Consider the following 10,477-nt stretch of genomic DNA (forward strand, 5'->3'; position numbering starts at 1 on the left):
GCATAATGAGGACAACTTTGGAAGAGGGACGTCTCCCGGCTGGCAAGTTCTGGGCTCCCCTGGCTGAGGTTTTTTTTTTTTTTTTTTCATCCACAGCCAGGGCTGGCAACTAGAGCCTTTCTCTTTCAAGGGGGGAGAATGGAACTGGGGACACACACACACACACACACACACACCAGCCAGACTCCTGCTCGCCATTCTTCCTGCCACCTTCTCTGCCCTCCTCCTCACTGTTCAATCCACCCCCCTCCCCATCCCTAAACCCATCAATGGCTCCCTGCCATTAAATTAACTACCCTGCCTCCCTCCCACCAGACCCCCATCCGCGTCTTGGGTTTCAGCCATGACGGAGGACTGATCATCCCCACACCCTGACTGCCTCCGAGCTTAGAGCTCTTCCCTCTGTCTGAAATGTCTCCCCTTACAGGCCAAGGTCAGATGGCTCCTTCTGCAGGAAGCACCCCGCGCACCCCAACTTCTCCTTGCCTCCCAGTCTTATGGTCAGCACTTCCCTGGGTGGGGCTGTGGTCCCAGTGCCTGAGACACAGCAGGTGCTCTGTCCATATTTGTCCTAATGAGCAGAATCCATGGCCAAGGGAGCAGGCATGAACTGAAAATTGCAAGTCACAAGTTATCGCTGGGTTCCACTGTGTCCTGCTGGCCAGGCCAGGGATAGAGTTGGCCCTAGAGCAAAGGACCGTAGCTGGGAAGGTTGGGGGTGGGTGGCCAAGCCTCTTGGGAAGTCCTTGTGGTACTGGCGGCTCAGCATGCCTCCAGAAGAAGAGACCATCTCTGTGTCTGATTATAGCAGAGGAAACAGACTAGACAAGGCAGCAACTGCCCGCGTGCTGCAGACTCGCTTAACAGCTAAGCAACCTGGACGTTCGCTTGTCTCAGCTGGAAACGTGGCAGAGCAGGGGTTTTGCACCATGACCTCTTTGACTCTACAGCTTGGGAAGAACAGGAGCTGGGCGCGTTCCCGGGGTGGGGAGGAGCCATGGAACACCCTTATTCTGGCCCGTCCAGGTGAGATCTGCTTCTCTGGCTGCTCCAGGCTCTCTGCTTGTCCTCCCCGGCCCTTCCTCCCAAGTGGGCCCCTGTGGCCAATGGAGCACAGGCCTCCCCAGGAAGGACAGGGGAGGGCAGCCGAACCCTTGCCACTAGAGCAAGTCATGGCATTGACCATCCGGTACACACCCCTGGATGGGTGTGGGGGTAAGAGTGACAAGGATCCTCCTAGAATCCAGAGCAGATGCATTGAGGTCATTGCAGAACCTAAGTTTTTCAGCATCCCCTCTGTGCCAGGCTCCGGGTTCAAGCCCCCGCATCTTCAACAGTCATAGCGTCAGCACTGGTATTAGTTACTCAGTTAGCATGAGGCACAGTCGAAGATCCTGCTCTTGGAGTCAGGCGGCCACGGGTTCAAATCCCAGCTCTACCACTCTCCCGTGTGACCTTGAGCAAATGCTGCAAATCTTTGTCTCAATGTTGAGCCATTATTACTATTATTATTACTTTTAAAATATTGTCCACTTCAAAGGGCTAAATTCGATCATGCATATAAAGCTCTAGGCTTAGAATAGTCGATGCCCAATAAATGATACCCAAACAAATATTGGTTTTTCAGAAGTGGGGTGGAAGCCCAGAGAGGTTAATTGACTTGCCCAGGGTCACACAGCTATTAAATCCTGGAGCCAGTATTCATACCCAGGCTTGTCTGACTCCAGGTGGCTTTCTAGTCCGCACTGGCCTCTGCCAGAACTGACAGCAGGCGTTTTGTCACTTGATGATTAAGTGATGGGTTCCACAAATCAGTAAGTGGTGTTAAATTGTCTGGGAACCAAGATAATGAAGTTTGGGGAAAAGGGGGGCCAGGAGGCTGGCTTGGGAGAGGAGGAGGGGTGATGAGTACCTGTCACGTGGCAGGAGTTAGGACTCCACCCCCCCTCTTCTCCAAACAGCCCCGCTACACAGGTTTTTTTGAGGTGTGAGGCCTTGAGAGGGTGGGAATTCCCAAAGCGGCTGCTGGAAAAAATAAAAGCAGATGGGGCTGCCCCAACGGGGAAGCCAAACCTCATTTGCCAAGACAATGGTCCCCTCCAGGCTGGCCTGGGCCTGTGCTGACCCGCCCCACGGAAGCCATTGATCACCCCACCTCGGACTGAGGATGTGGCCACCTGCGCCTGTCCCCCTGTGCACACAGGCACACGTGCATACATGCTTCCAGAAACTCACCCCCAACCCCCACTCTCGCTCTTTCCTCTCCTCATAATAATAGCTCCTGTTTTACACCCTGACTGGGTACCACTCCCTTTGATAGCTCTGTCTCCTCTGATTCTCACAACCACCACCATTTTACAGGAGATGAAACCGAGGTTCAGAGAGGTTAAATGACTTGCCTACGGTCACACAGCTCTTTCCTCTCTGCCTTCCTATGGCTCAGCTTAATGGGCTTGGGCTGGCATCTGTGTGCTTGAATCAGACCTAATTATGTCTGGATCTCAACCTTTCATTAGGCCTGTGGCCTCCCTACCCCATCAAAGTGGGGACACCTGGCACACAAGGACTGTGTCTTTGCCCACAGATTAGAAGCGCCCTCCAGGAGTTCCCGCTGTGGCTCAGTGGGGTAAGAATCTGACCAATGGGAGTTCCCCTTGTAGAGCAGCAATAACAAATCCTACTGGTATCCATGAGGATGCAGTTTCAATCCCTGGCCTCAGTGGCTTAAGGATCCAGCATTGCTATGAGTTGTGGTGCAGTTTGCAGATGTGGCTCGGATCCCGTGTTGCTGTGGCTGTGGTGCAGGCTGGCAGCTACAGCTCTGATTTGACCCCTAGCCTGCAAACTTCCATATGGCACATGTGTGGCCCTTGAAAGCAAAAAAAAAAAAAAAAAAAAAAAAAATTCCCCTGGAGATGTTTTTTGGCCTCTCGGGGGGTAGAGGTTTCTTCCAGTCCAGGTTCAGCAGAAGGCTTCAAGTTTCTTACAAGCTAGAGAGGTCTAAGATATTTCCATGTGGAGGGTCCCGAGCTGTGGCCAGGGGACTGGCAGGAATCAAGACCCCTCCCATATAGCCCCCCAACCCCCAGCACTTTGCACCCCTTTATGAAGAGCCCTTGAAAGCTAGAAGGGCTCCAGTCATTCCAAAGACCCCTGTGCGGGTCTCAGAGTGCCCAGCGGCTTGGTGGGTTAGCCTCTCCCCTGTGCTAAGGCTCAGTCACAGTTGGAGAGGTGGCCAGAGCAAGGCAGGACTCCTCCAAAAGCCAGTGAGGAGTTCCTGTCATGGTGCAATTGTTAGCGAATCCAACTAGGAACCATGATGTGGCAGGTTCGATCCCTGGCCTTGCTCAGTGGGTTAAGGATCCGGCGTTGCCGTGAGCTGTGGTGTAGACTGGCAGCTACAACTCTGATTAGACCCCTAGCCTGGGAACTTCCATATGCTGCGAGTGCAGCCCTAGAAAAAGACAAAAACAAACAAACAAACAAAAGCCAATGAGAGGGAGGGCTTGCCCGGGAATGGGCTTGCTGTCATCACACGTTGTTGTGCTTTGTTGGGGCTTTTAACATTCACAGGTGTGTCCTCTGAATCCACGTTGCCTCAAGAGCTGTCCCTGGTCCCCAGGGGCTCAGTCTAGAACCTGGAAGCTATGATCTGTCGTCTTTCCCCTCAGGGGGCTGACAGTTGGGTAGACAGACAGATGAAAGGGTCGTCACAGTGGATCATAAATTCCCAGGCTTCCTAGGCAGACAGGACCCTCGAGACCATTGAACCTACCCCAGGGACCCAGTGGTCTTCCTCTACATCCCCCAGCTACTTTTTCTGAGAGTGCAAATCATTTCCCATGATGTCTTATCCAGAGTCCCAATACTTAAAACCAATAAAGGAAGCGTTTTATGAGCAAGGTTACGCCCCACCACCCACCAGTACTCTCTTCCCCAAATCAAAATTTTCTCCATCTCATGCAGATACAATTCAAGCCCTATTTGCCAAGAGATGCTCTTCAGCGCCTCCTCCATGGAGATGCTGCTGGACCACTGTTAGGCCCCCAATTTACCGTGTCATCTATTTTAAAGTAAATCAATGAGAAAAATGAAAGAAACCGTCCTCAGTTATATAGAAGAATGCAATGGGTATTGGTTGCACGTGTTGATATAGGACCGAATCTCTGACATGCTTTGGTCATTCGTGTGCAGAAAATCCTACCGTATGTAAATAATTAATTGCAAATGGCAACAGTGCTTTCATTTGTTTTGGGGTTTGGTGGGGTTTTATCGGCTGTGCCCAAAGCACATGGGGCAAGGGATCGAACCCGAGCCACGACAATGACAACACTTGATCCTTACCCCGCTGTACCACCAGGGAACTCCTGGCAACAGTTCTTTAGAAATGGCTCACCTTGCATCCCTGGAACACTCTTCAGTGAACCAGGAAAGCCCAGGTTATGGCGGGATGGTACCCAACTTAAAAGTGGGTAGAGAATGCATTTGAGAGCATCTGCTGTTTTCACTACAGTTTTCTTTTGAAATAGTTTGAAAAATGTTTTTTTTAAAATGAGGTTAGACTCAGATGCTGAAAGAACTTCTGAAATGTTTCTACCAAACTAGTGGCTTTAATGTGTTACTTTCACACACAGGAAGAGACCCTGGGTCAGGGAGCTGGGTTAACGGCCAAGTTCTCTCAGTGGGTGGTTGTCTGGCTCACAGCCTGGGCTGAGCATCATAATCCCTCGGCTCCACCAGAGCATCACTGGTACCCTGGCCCAGGATTCCCATTGGACCCCGCTTGGCCTGCACTGCTCCCACCTGTCCCCTCCCTGCCCCCTTTTCTCCCCCAAACCCATTAGGCAGCAGGTGAACTTATCTGAAAAGAAGGAATTCAAGCCCTACAGCTGTCCTGGGATGCCCAGTGGTGGCCACACTCTACAGTTGTCTGCCAGGCAGGTGGGCAGCAGCCCCCCAGTCTCCTGGCCTCCAAATGCCAAGCTCTTGAAGGGAAGGGGGAGGGGGCGGGGACTCGGGAATCAAAGCGGGCTCTGGGCTCTGTTAAGGGCCTTCATTTGCATGTGACACTGCCTCCCAGCAGGCTTCTGGATGGAGACCACTCTGCACAGTACGGGGACAGGATAAGGGCATGAGACAGGTCCTTTTTCTATCCTTTGTCAGTTTCCTCTTCCCAGCTGCCAGTGCCCAGTCCCCCTCTTGGACCCCAACTGCACTCACAGCAATGGCAGGCAGGCCACCCCTGATGAAGCTCAGTGGGCCGGGCGATGGGGTGCAAGGACTGTCCAGGTGCACTGGGTGCGGAGAGAACCCAGGCCTTGAGATGGGGCTTTGCCATTCACCAGTGATGTCACCATGTGTTTGTGGCTTACCTCCCTCCCAGGGCCTGGGTTTCCTCATTTTAAAAACATGGAGTTGAGTTCCCTCTATGGTACAATGGGGTCAGTGGTGTCTCTGCAGTCCTGGGACGCAAGTTCAATCCCCAGCCCTGGGGTAAGGATCCAGCATGGCCACAGCTGTGGCATAGGTCACAACCATGGCTTGAATCTGATCCCTGGCTGGGGAACTCCATATGCCTCAGGGTGACCAAAAAAGAAAAAAAAATAAACATGGAGAAAAGCCTAATGGGTGCTGGGCAGTTGAGAGGATGCGCTAAGAAACGGGTGAAATAAGCTTATAAGAGGTGGTGCTTTATCGCCACTCAAGGAGCAGCATCTCCTGTGATGACAATTGCTCTGGCTTAGATTAGATTCGTTTTAGGGTTTTTTTGTTTGGTTGTTTGGGTTTTTTTAGGGCCGTACCCGTGGCATATGGAGGTTCCCTGGCTGGGGGCCCAATTGGAGCTACAGCTGCCGGGCTACACCACAGCCACAGCAATGCCGGATCCTTAACCCACTGAGCGAGGCCAGGGATTGAACCCGCCACCTCATGGCTCCTAGTTGGCTTTGTTTCCACTGTGCCACAACAGGAACTCTAGGTTAGTTTTTAATGAGTTTCTATGAGATCTCTGTTGTAAGAGAGCCGTCTCTGGGTTGTGAAGATGCTATTGGCTCTCAGCTGCTCTTGTTCAGGGCGACTCCAGGCTCTTGAGTGTCCCCCATCCTACAGGAGAATCAGACCCAGGCCCAGAAGAACAGGCTTTGGGCACAAACCATGGGCAGCACCACCCAGAGCTGATGGGGATGCGGGCGGTGGGGCGACACTGTCTGCCCCTTTCTCCTGGATGCTGGGTCTTTGTGAGGCAGCTTCCGACTGGCTGCCAGGACAGCAGAAATGGATCAGCACCCTCACTGCTGTGGATCCTTGGCACTGCTTCCGTAGCAGCCCACGTTTCCTGAGTGGTTCTTTACCAGGCTGGCATCTTGGTTGCTGGGCTGTGCCAAGATTCAAGTACAAATCCTGCCGGCTTGGAGAGAGGGCTCCATGTAGTGTCCAGGGGTAAGAAGTGCCAGGATCCCAGGCCCTCACTCCAGCTCTTTCTCTCTGTCTCCCTCTCAAATACACACACACACTCACACACACACACACAGACACACACACACACACACTGGGAATTTATTTATGATCTTCTGCTCACGTGTCAGTTTGGTTCCCTTACAACCCATAGCTCTTAGTGCCAATTATTTGCTGGGTCCTGTGGATTTTATGGGAATAAGGGGGACGGGGGGCTGATTCTTCTGTCTAGTCAGGGACTTTAAAAAAGGCTGATTTGGGGAAGAAAAAAAAAGGAGTTCCCATTGTGGTTCATCAGGTTAAGAACTCATCTAGTATCCATGAAGATGTGGGTTTGATCCCTGGCCTCGCTCAGTGGGTTAAGGGTCTGGCATTGCCACAAGCTGTGGCGTAGGTCAGAGAATCGGCTCAGATCTGGTGTTGCCATGGCTGTGGTGTAGGCCAGCAGCTGCAGCTCCGATTAGACCCCTAACCCAGAAACGTCCATATGCCGCAGGTGTGGCCCTAAAAAGAAGGGGAAAAAAAAGAAAGAAAGAAAGAAAGAAAGAAAGAAGGAAGGAAGGAAGGAAGGAAGGAAGGAAGGAAGGAAGGAAAGAAAGAAAGAAAGAAAGAAAGAAAGAAAGAAAGAAAGAAAGAAAGAAAGAAAGAAAGAAAGAAAGAAAGAAAGAAAGAAAGAAAGAAAGAAAGGCTGATTGCCACAGCAGGAAATGAGCTGAGCAAAGCTGTGTGGGGACCCCTCCACCCTGCCCCGATCAGGAGTGCATCTCATTGGGGGGGCTGAAGAAGGCTTTCTGGCAGAGGGGACATTTGGGACGAGTCCCAGAAGGTGAGGAGGATTTCAACAGAGAGAGATGGGGGTTGGGTGAGGAGGAGAGGCTGTTCCAGGCAGAGGGAACAGCCTCTGCAAATATCAAGAGACAAAAAAGATGGGTGTGTTCAAGGCCCAGGGATCTGTCTCCGCTGGCCATGAGGGGGAGGAAATAGAAGTCCAGGCTGCAGAGTTAGGTTGGGGCCACATTATATGAGATCTTGAGTGCCAGAGTGAGGAGTCCGGACTGACACCGGAAGGCGGTAGGAAGCCAGGGACAGTTTGGAGAAGGATCAGGGGAATCTGGCAGCAGTATGGGCTGGGTCTGGGGGCGGGGATGGTGCTGATAAGGTCTGGGGGGAGGGGTGGCCTTCAGCCTGCGCACTGAAATCCCCCCTTCCTTGTGCAGGCGGGATGCGTACATGATTTGTGGAGCGCAATGGGTGGAAGGAAACAAAGATGACACTGAACTTGGGGTTCCTGGGTACACTGAACAGACCCAGCCGACAGACTTGATAACAAGGCTTCAGTGGGAAAGAGAGATGGGGAGGACAGGGTGTGTGTGGGGGGGGTCATGGTGTGTTGGAGGGGTGGGTGCACTTCGTTTCCCCGGCTCTGCCAGGGAGGAGCTGTCCTTTGGGACTAGTGCTGAGGCTGGTCACCAGCTCAGAGGCTGGCTCCGAGTCCCTGATCGGCCTCATGTGTGTCCACAGGGACAGTAAGCTGCCCATCCACGCTGTGGGTCAGCCCACCCCTCCCCCCTCTGCCACACCTCTTCTGGTCCCTCACCTGCACTTTTGGGGTGTCCTGCCTTGCTCCTCTGTAGCCTCACGTTGGAGGGGCTCCATTCACTGGTCTGCATCCCCAAGGTTCCCTGTCGATGGAGGGGCCCTGTGGGCTTCCCCCAGGCTCTCGACATGCTGTCCCTGCAGGACAGAAGAGTGGGCCTGGCTTGGGGACAGCATCCAGCACAGACTTAGCCTTTCTCGGTCACAGAGAAGAGGAAGGCGTCTGGTAAAGACAGCCTGGCATCTGCCTCAGGCCTGGCAGTAGAGTTTGAGGGTCCCTGGGAGCAAAACAATGCTTGACTGACAGGCCTTTCAAGCGGCCCCTCCTCCCCCCACCTGGCAGCGGAGCACCAGCTTCCAGGGGGCCTCATTACAGAAAGGCTAGTGGGGTAGTGGCAGCCAGGGCCCTGGCCTTCCAGGGGACCAGGACATGCCAGGCTAGGATGAAGGAACAGAGGATAATGGGCACAAGGTGACCCGGGCAGATGGGAGGGGGCTGTTTCCCTCCCTCCGGCCCCCCACCCCTCTTAGAGTGGGTCAGCCTGCCCTACCCACCCAGTTCAAGGGCCCTTCGCGCAGGGTTGGCTAATGGTGAACCCCCAGGGTGGGGGCAGGGGAATGGCCAGTGTGGGGGCTGCAAGAACTGAGGGGGCTGGAGGGAGATGACTAGCCAGTCATGACCGGCCCACCAACTTTTCCTCAGCCCCAGGCAATGCCAAGGCCACAAATCACCAGGAAGCGGTTGTGTAAGCTGCTTTGCAAGCCTAATGGAATAGCAGGAGGCCCAGGGAGGCCATAAAAATTCAATCAGGAGGAGTTTCCATCGTGGCGCAGTGGTTAACGAATCTGACTAGGAATCATGAGGTGGCAGGTTCGATCCCTGGCCTTGCTCAGTGGGTTAAGGATCTGGCATTGCTGTGAGCTGTGGTGTACGTCACAGACACGGCTTGCATCTGGCGTTGCTGTGCCTGTGGCGTAGGCTGGCGACTATAGCTCCGATTCGACCCCTAGCGTGGGAACCTCCATATGCTGTGGGTTTGGCCCTAGAAAAAACAAACAAACAAAAAAGCATTTCAATCAGTCTGGCTAACCAGATGCCCAACTAACCTCTTGTGTGAATGCAGTGAGGCTGGTACAGGGCAAGGGAGGGCTATGGGGAGGGGCCCCAGGGTGGGACACTGCCACCAGTCCCAGCCATGTGCCTCTGGAGCCTTAGCTCCAAGTTCCTCTGGGACATCCAGGGGTCCGACTTTTTCCTCTGATATAGATGGGGGAGCAGTGAGGTCCCCTGAGGGGGTCTCACTCCCGGTGCAGAAGGAGGGGCTGTCCACAGGGTACCTTAGCCAGAGGTAGCTGACCCCACCCTGCAGGGTCAGAGTCCAGCCTCCAAAGACCCCGGCCCTGGCAGGGACAGTGCCAGGCCAGAACCTGCCCGAAGCTTGGAGGGAAAGATGGGCAAGGCCTGGGCTGTCTGGGGACCAGGGTTGGGGGGGTGGGACAGTAATTCAGGGCACAGGCATAGCCATTACATTAATGCCACTTACTCCCTGTGACTTAGCCTCTCTGGGCCTTAATTTCTACTTTGGAACGTGACAAGAGCCACTGCAGAGCACTGCTGAAAGGACCAAGGGGTACAAATTCACACCAAGTGCTGAACTCGGTTCCTGCAGGCAGCACGGGCTCCAACGCTATTATTCTGTGGGTGTGAATTTACCCCTTGCGTCGAGTCCCTGGGACCACAGACCTAGTCCTGAGCTTGGAGGGACTGAGCTCATTCCAGGGAACTTGGCCAAAGGCAGGGGTTTGTGCAGAAAAAGAAATTCTGGACTAATCGGGAAGCTGGGTGCTCCGTGAGCCACTGAAACCGGGGATCCGCAGCCCTGGCCCCGCGGTCTTTCTGGGCCAGTTAGTCCCCGTCGTGGGGGACAGTCCTGTGCCTTGTAGGGTGTTTGGCAGCATCCCTGGCCTCCACTCAGGAAAGTCAGTAGCTCTGCCTAGGTCTGTTATCCAAATATGTTTCCAGATGTTGCTAAATGTCCCCGGGGGAGGGTGGGGAAGCTTCCCCCACCCCATCCCTATTGAGAAACGCTGGGCTATGAGTGTGAGTGAGGGGGTTGGGGAGTGGGACGTGGAGGAGGGGGGCTGCAGGGCTGGCCCCTCACAGTGCTAGTTTTTTTTTGTTTTTTGTTTTTTTGTTTTTTGTTTTTTAGGACCACGCCTGTTGCATAGGAAAGTCCCTGGGCTAGGGGTTGAATCAGAGCTGCAGCTGCTGGCCTATACCAAAGCCCCAGCAACACGGGATCCTTTAACCCACGGAGCGAGACCAGGGATCGAACCCACATGGATCCCATGGATACTAGTCAGGTTCTTAACCAGCGGAACCACAGCGGGAACTCCATAGTGCTACTTTTCTTGCAGGGAAAAGCCC

The sequence above is a fragment of the Phacochoerus africanus genome, chromosome 8 (genome assembly GCF_016906955.1).
Source record: "Phacochoerus africanus isolate WHEZ1 chromosome 8, ROS_Pafr_v1, whole genome shotgun sequence".
NCBI lineage: Eukaryota > Metazoa > Chordata > Mammalia > Artiodactyla > Suidae > Phacochoerus > Phacochoerus africanus.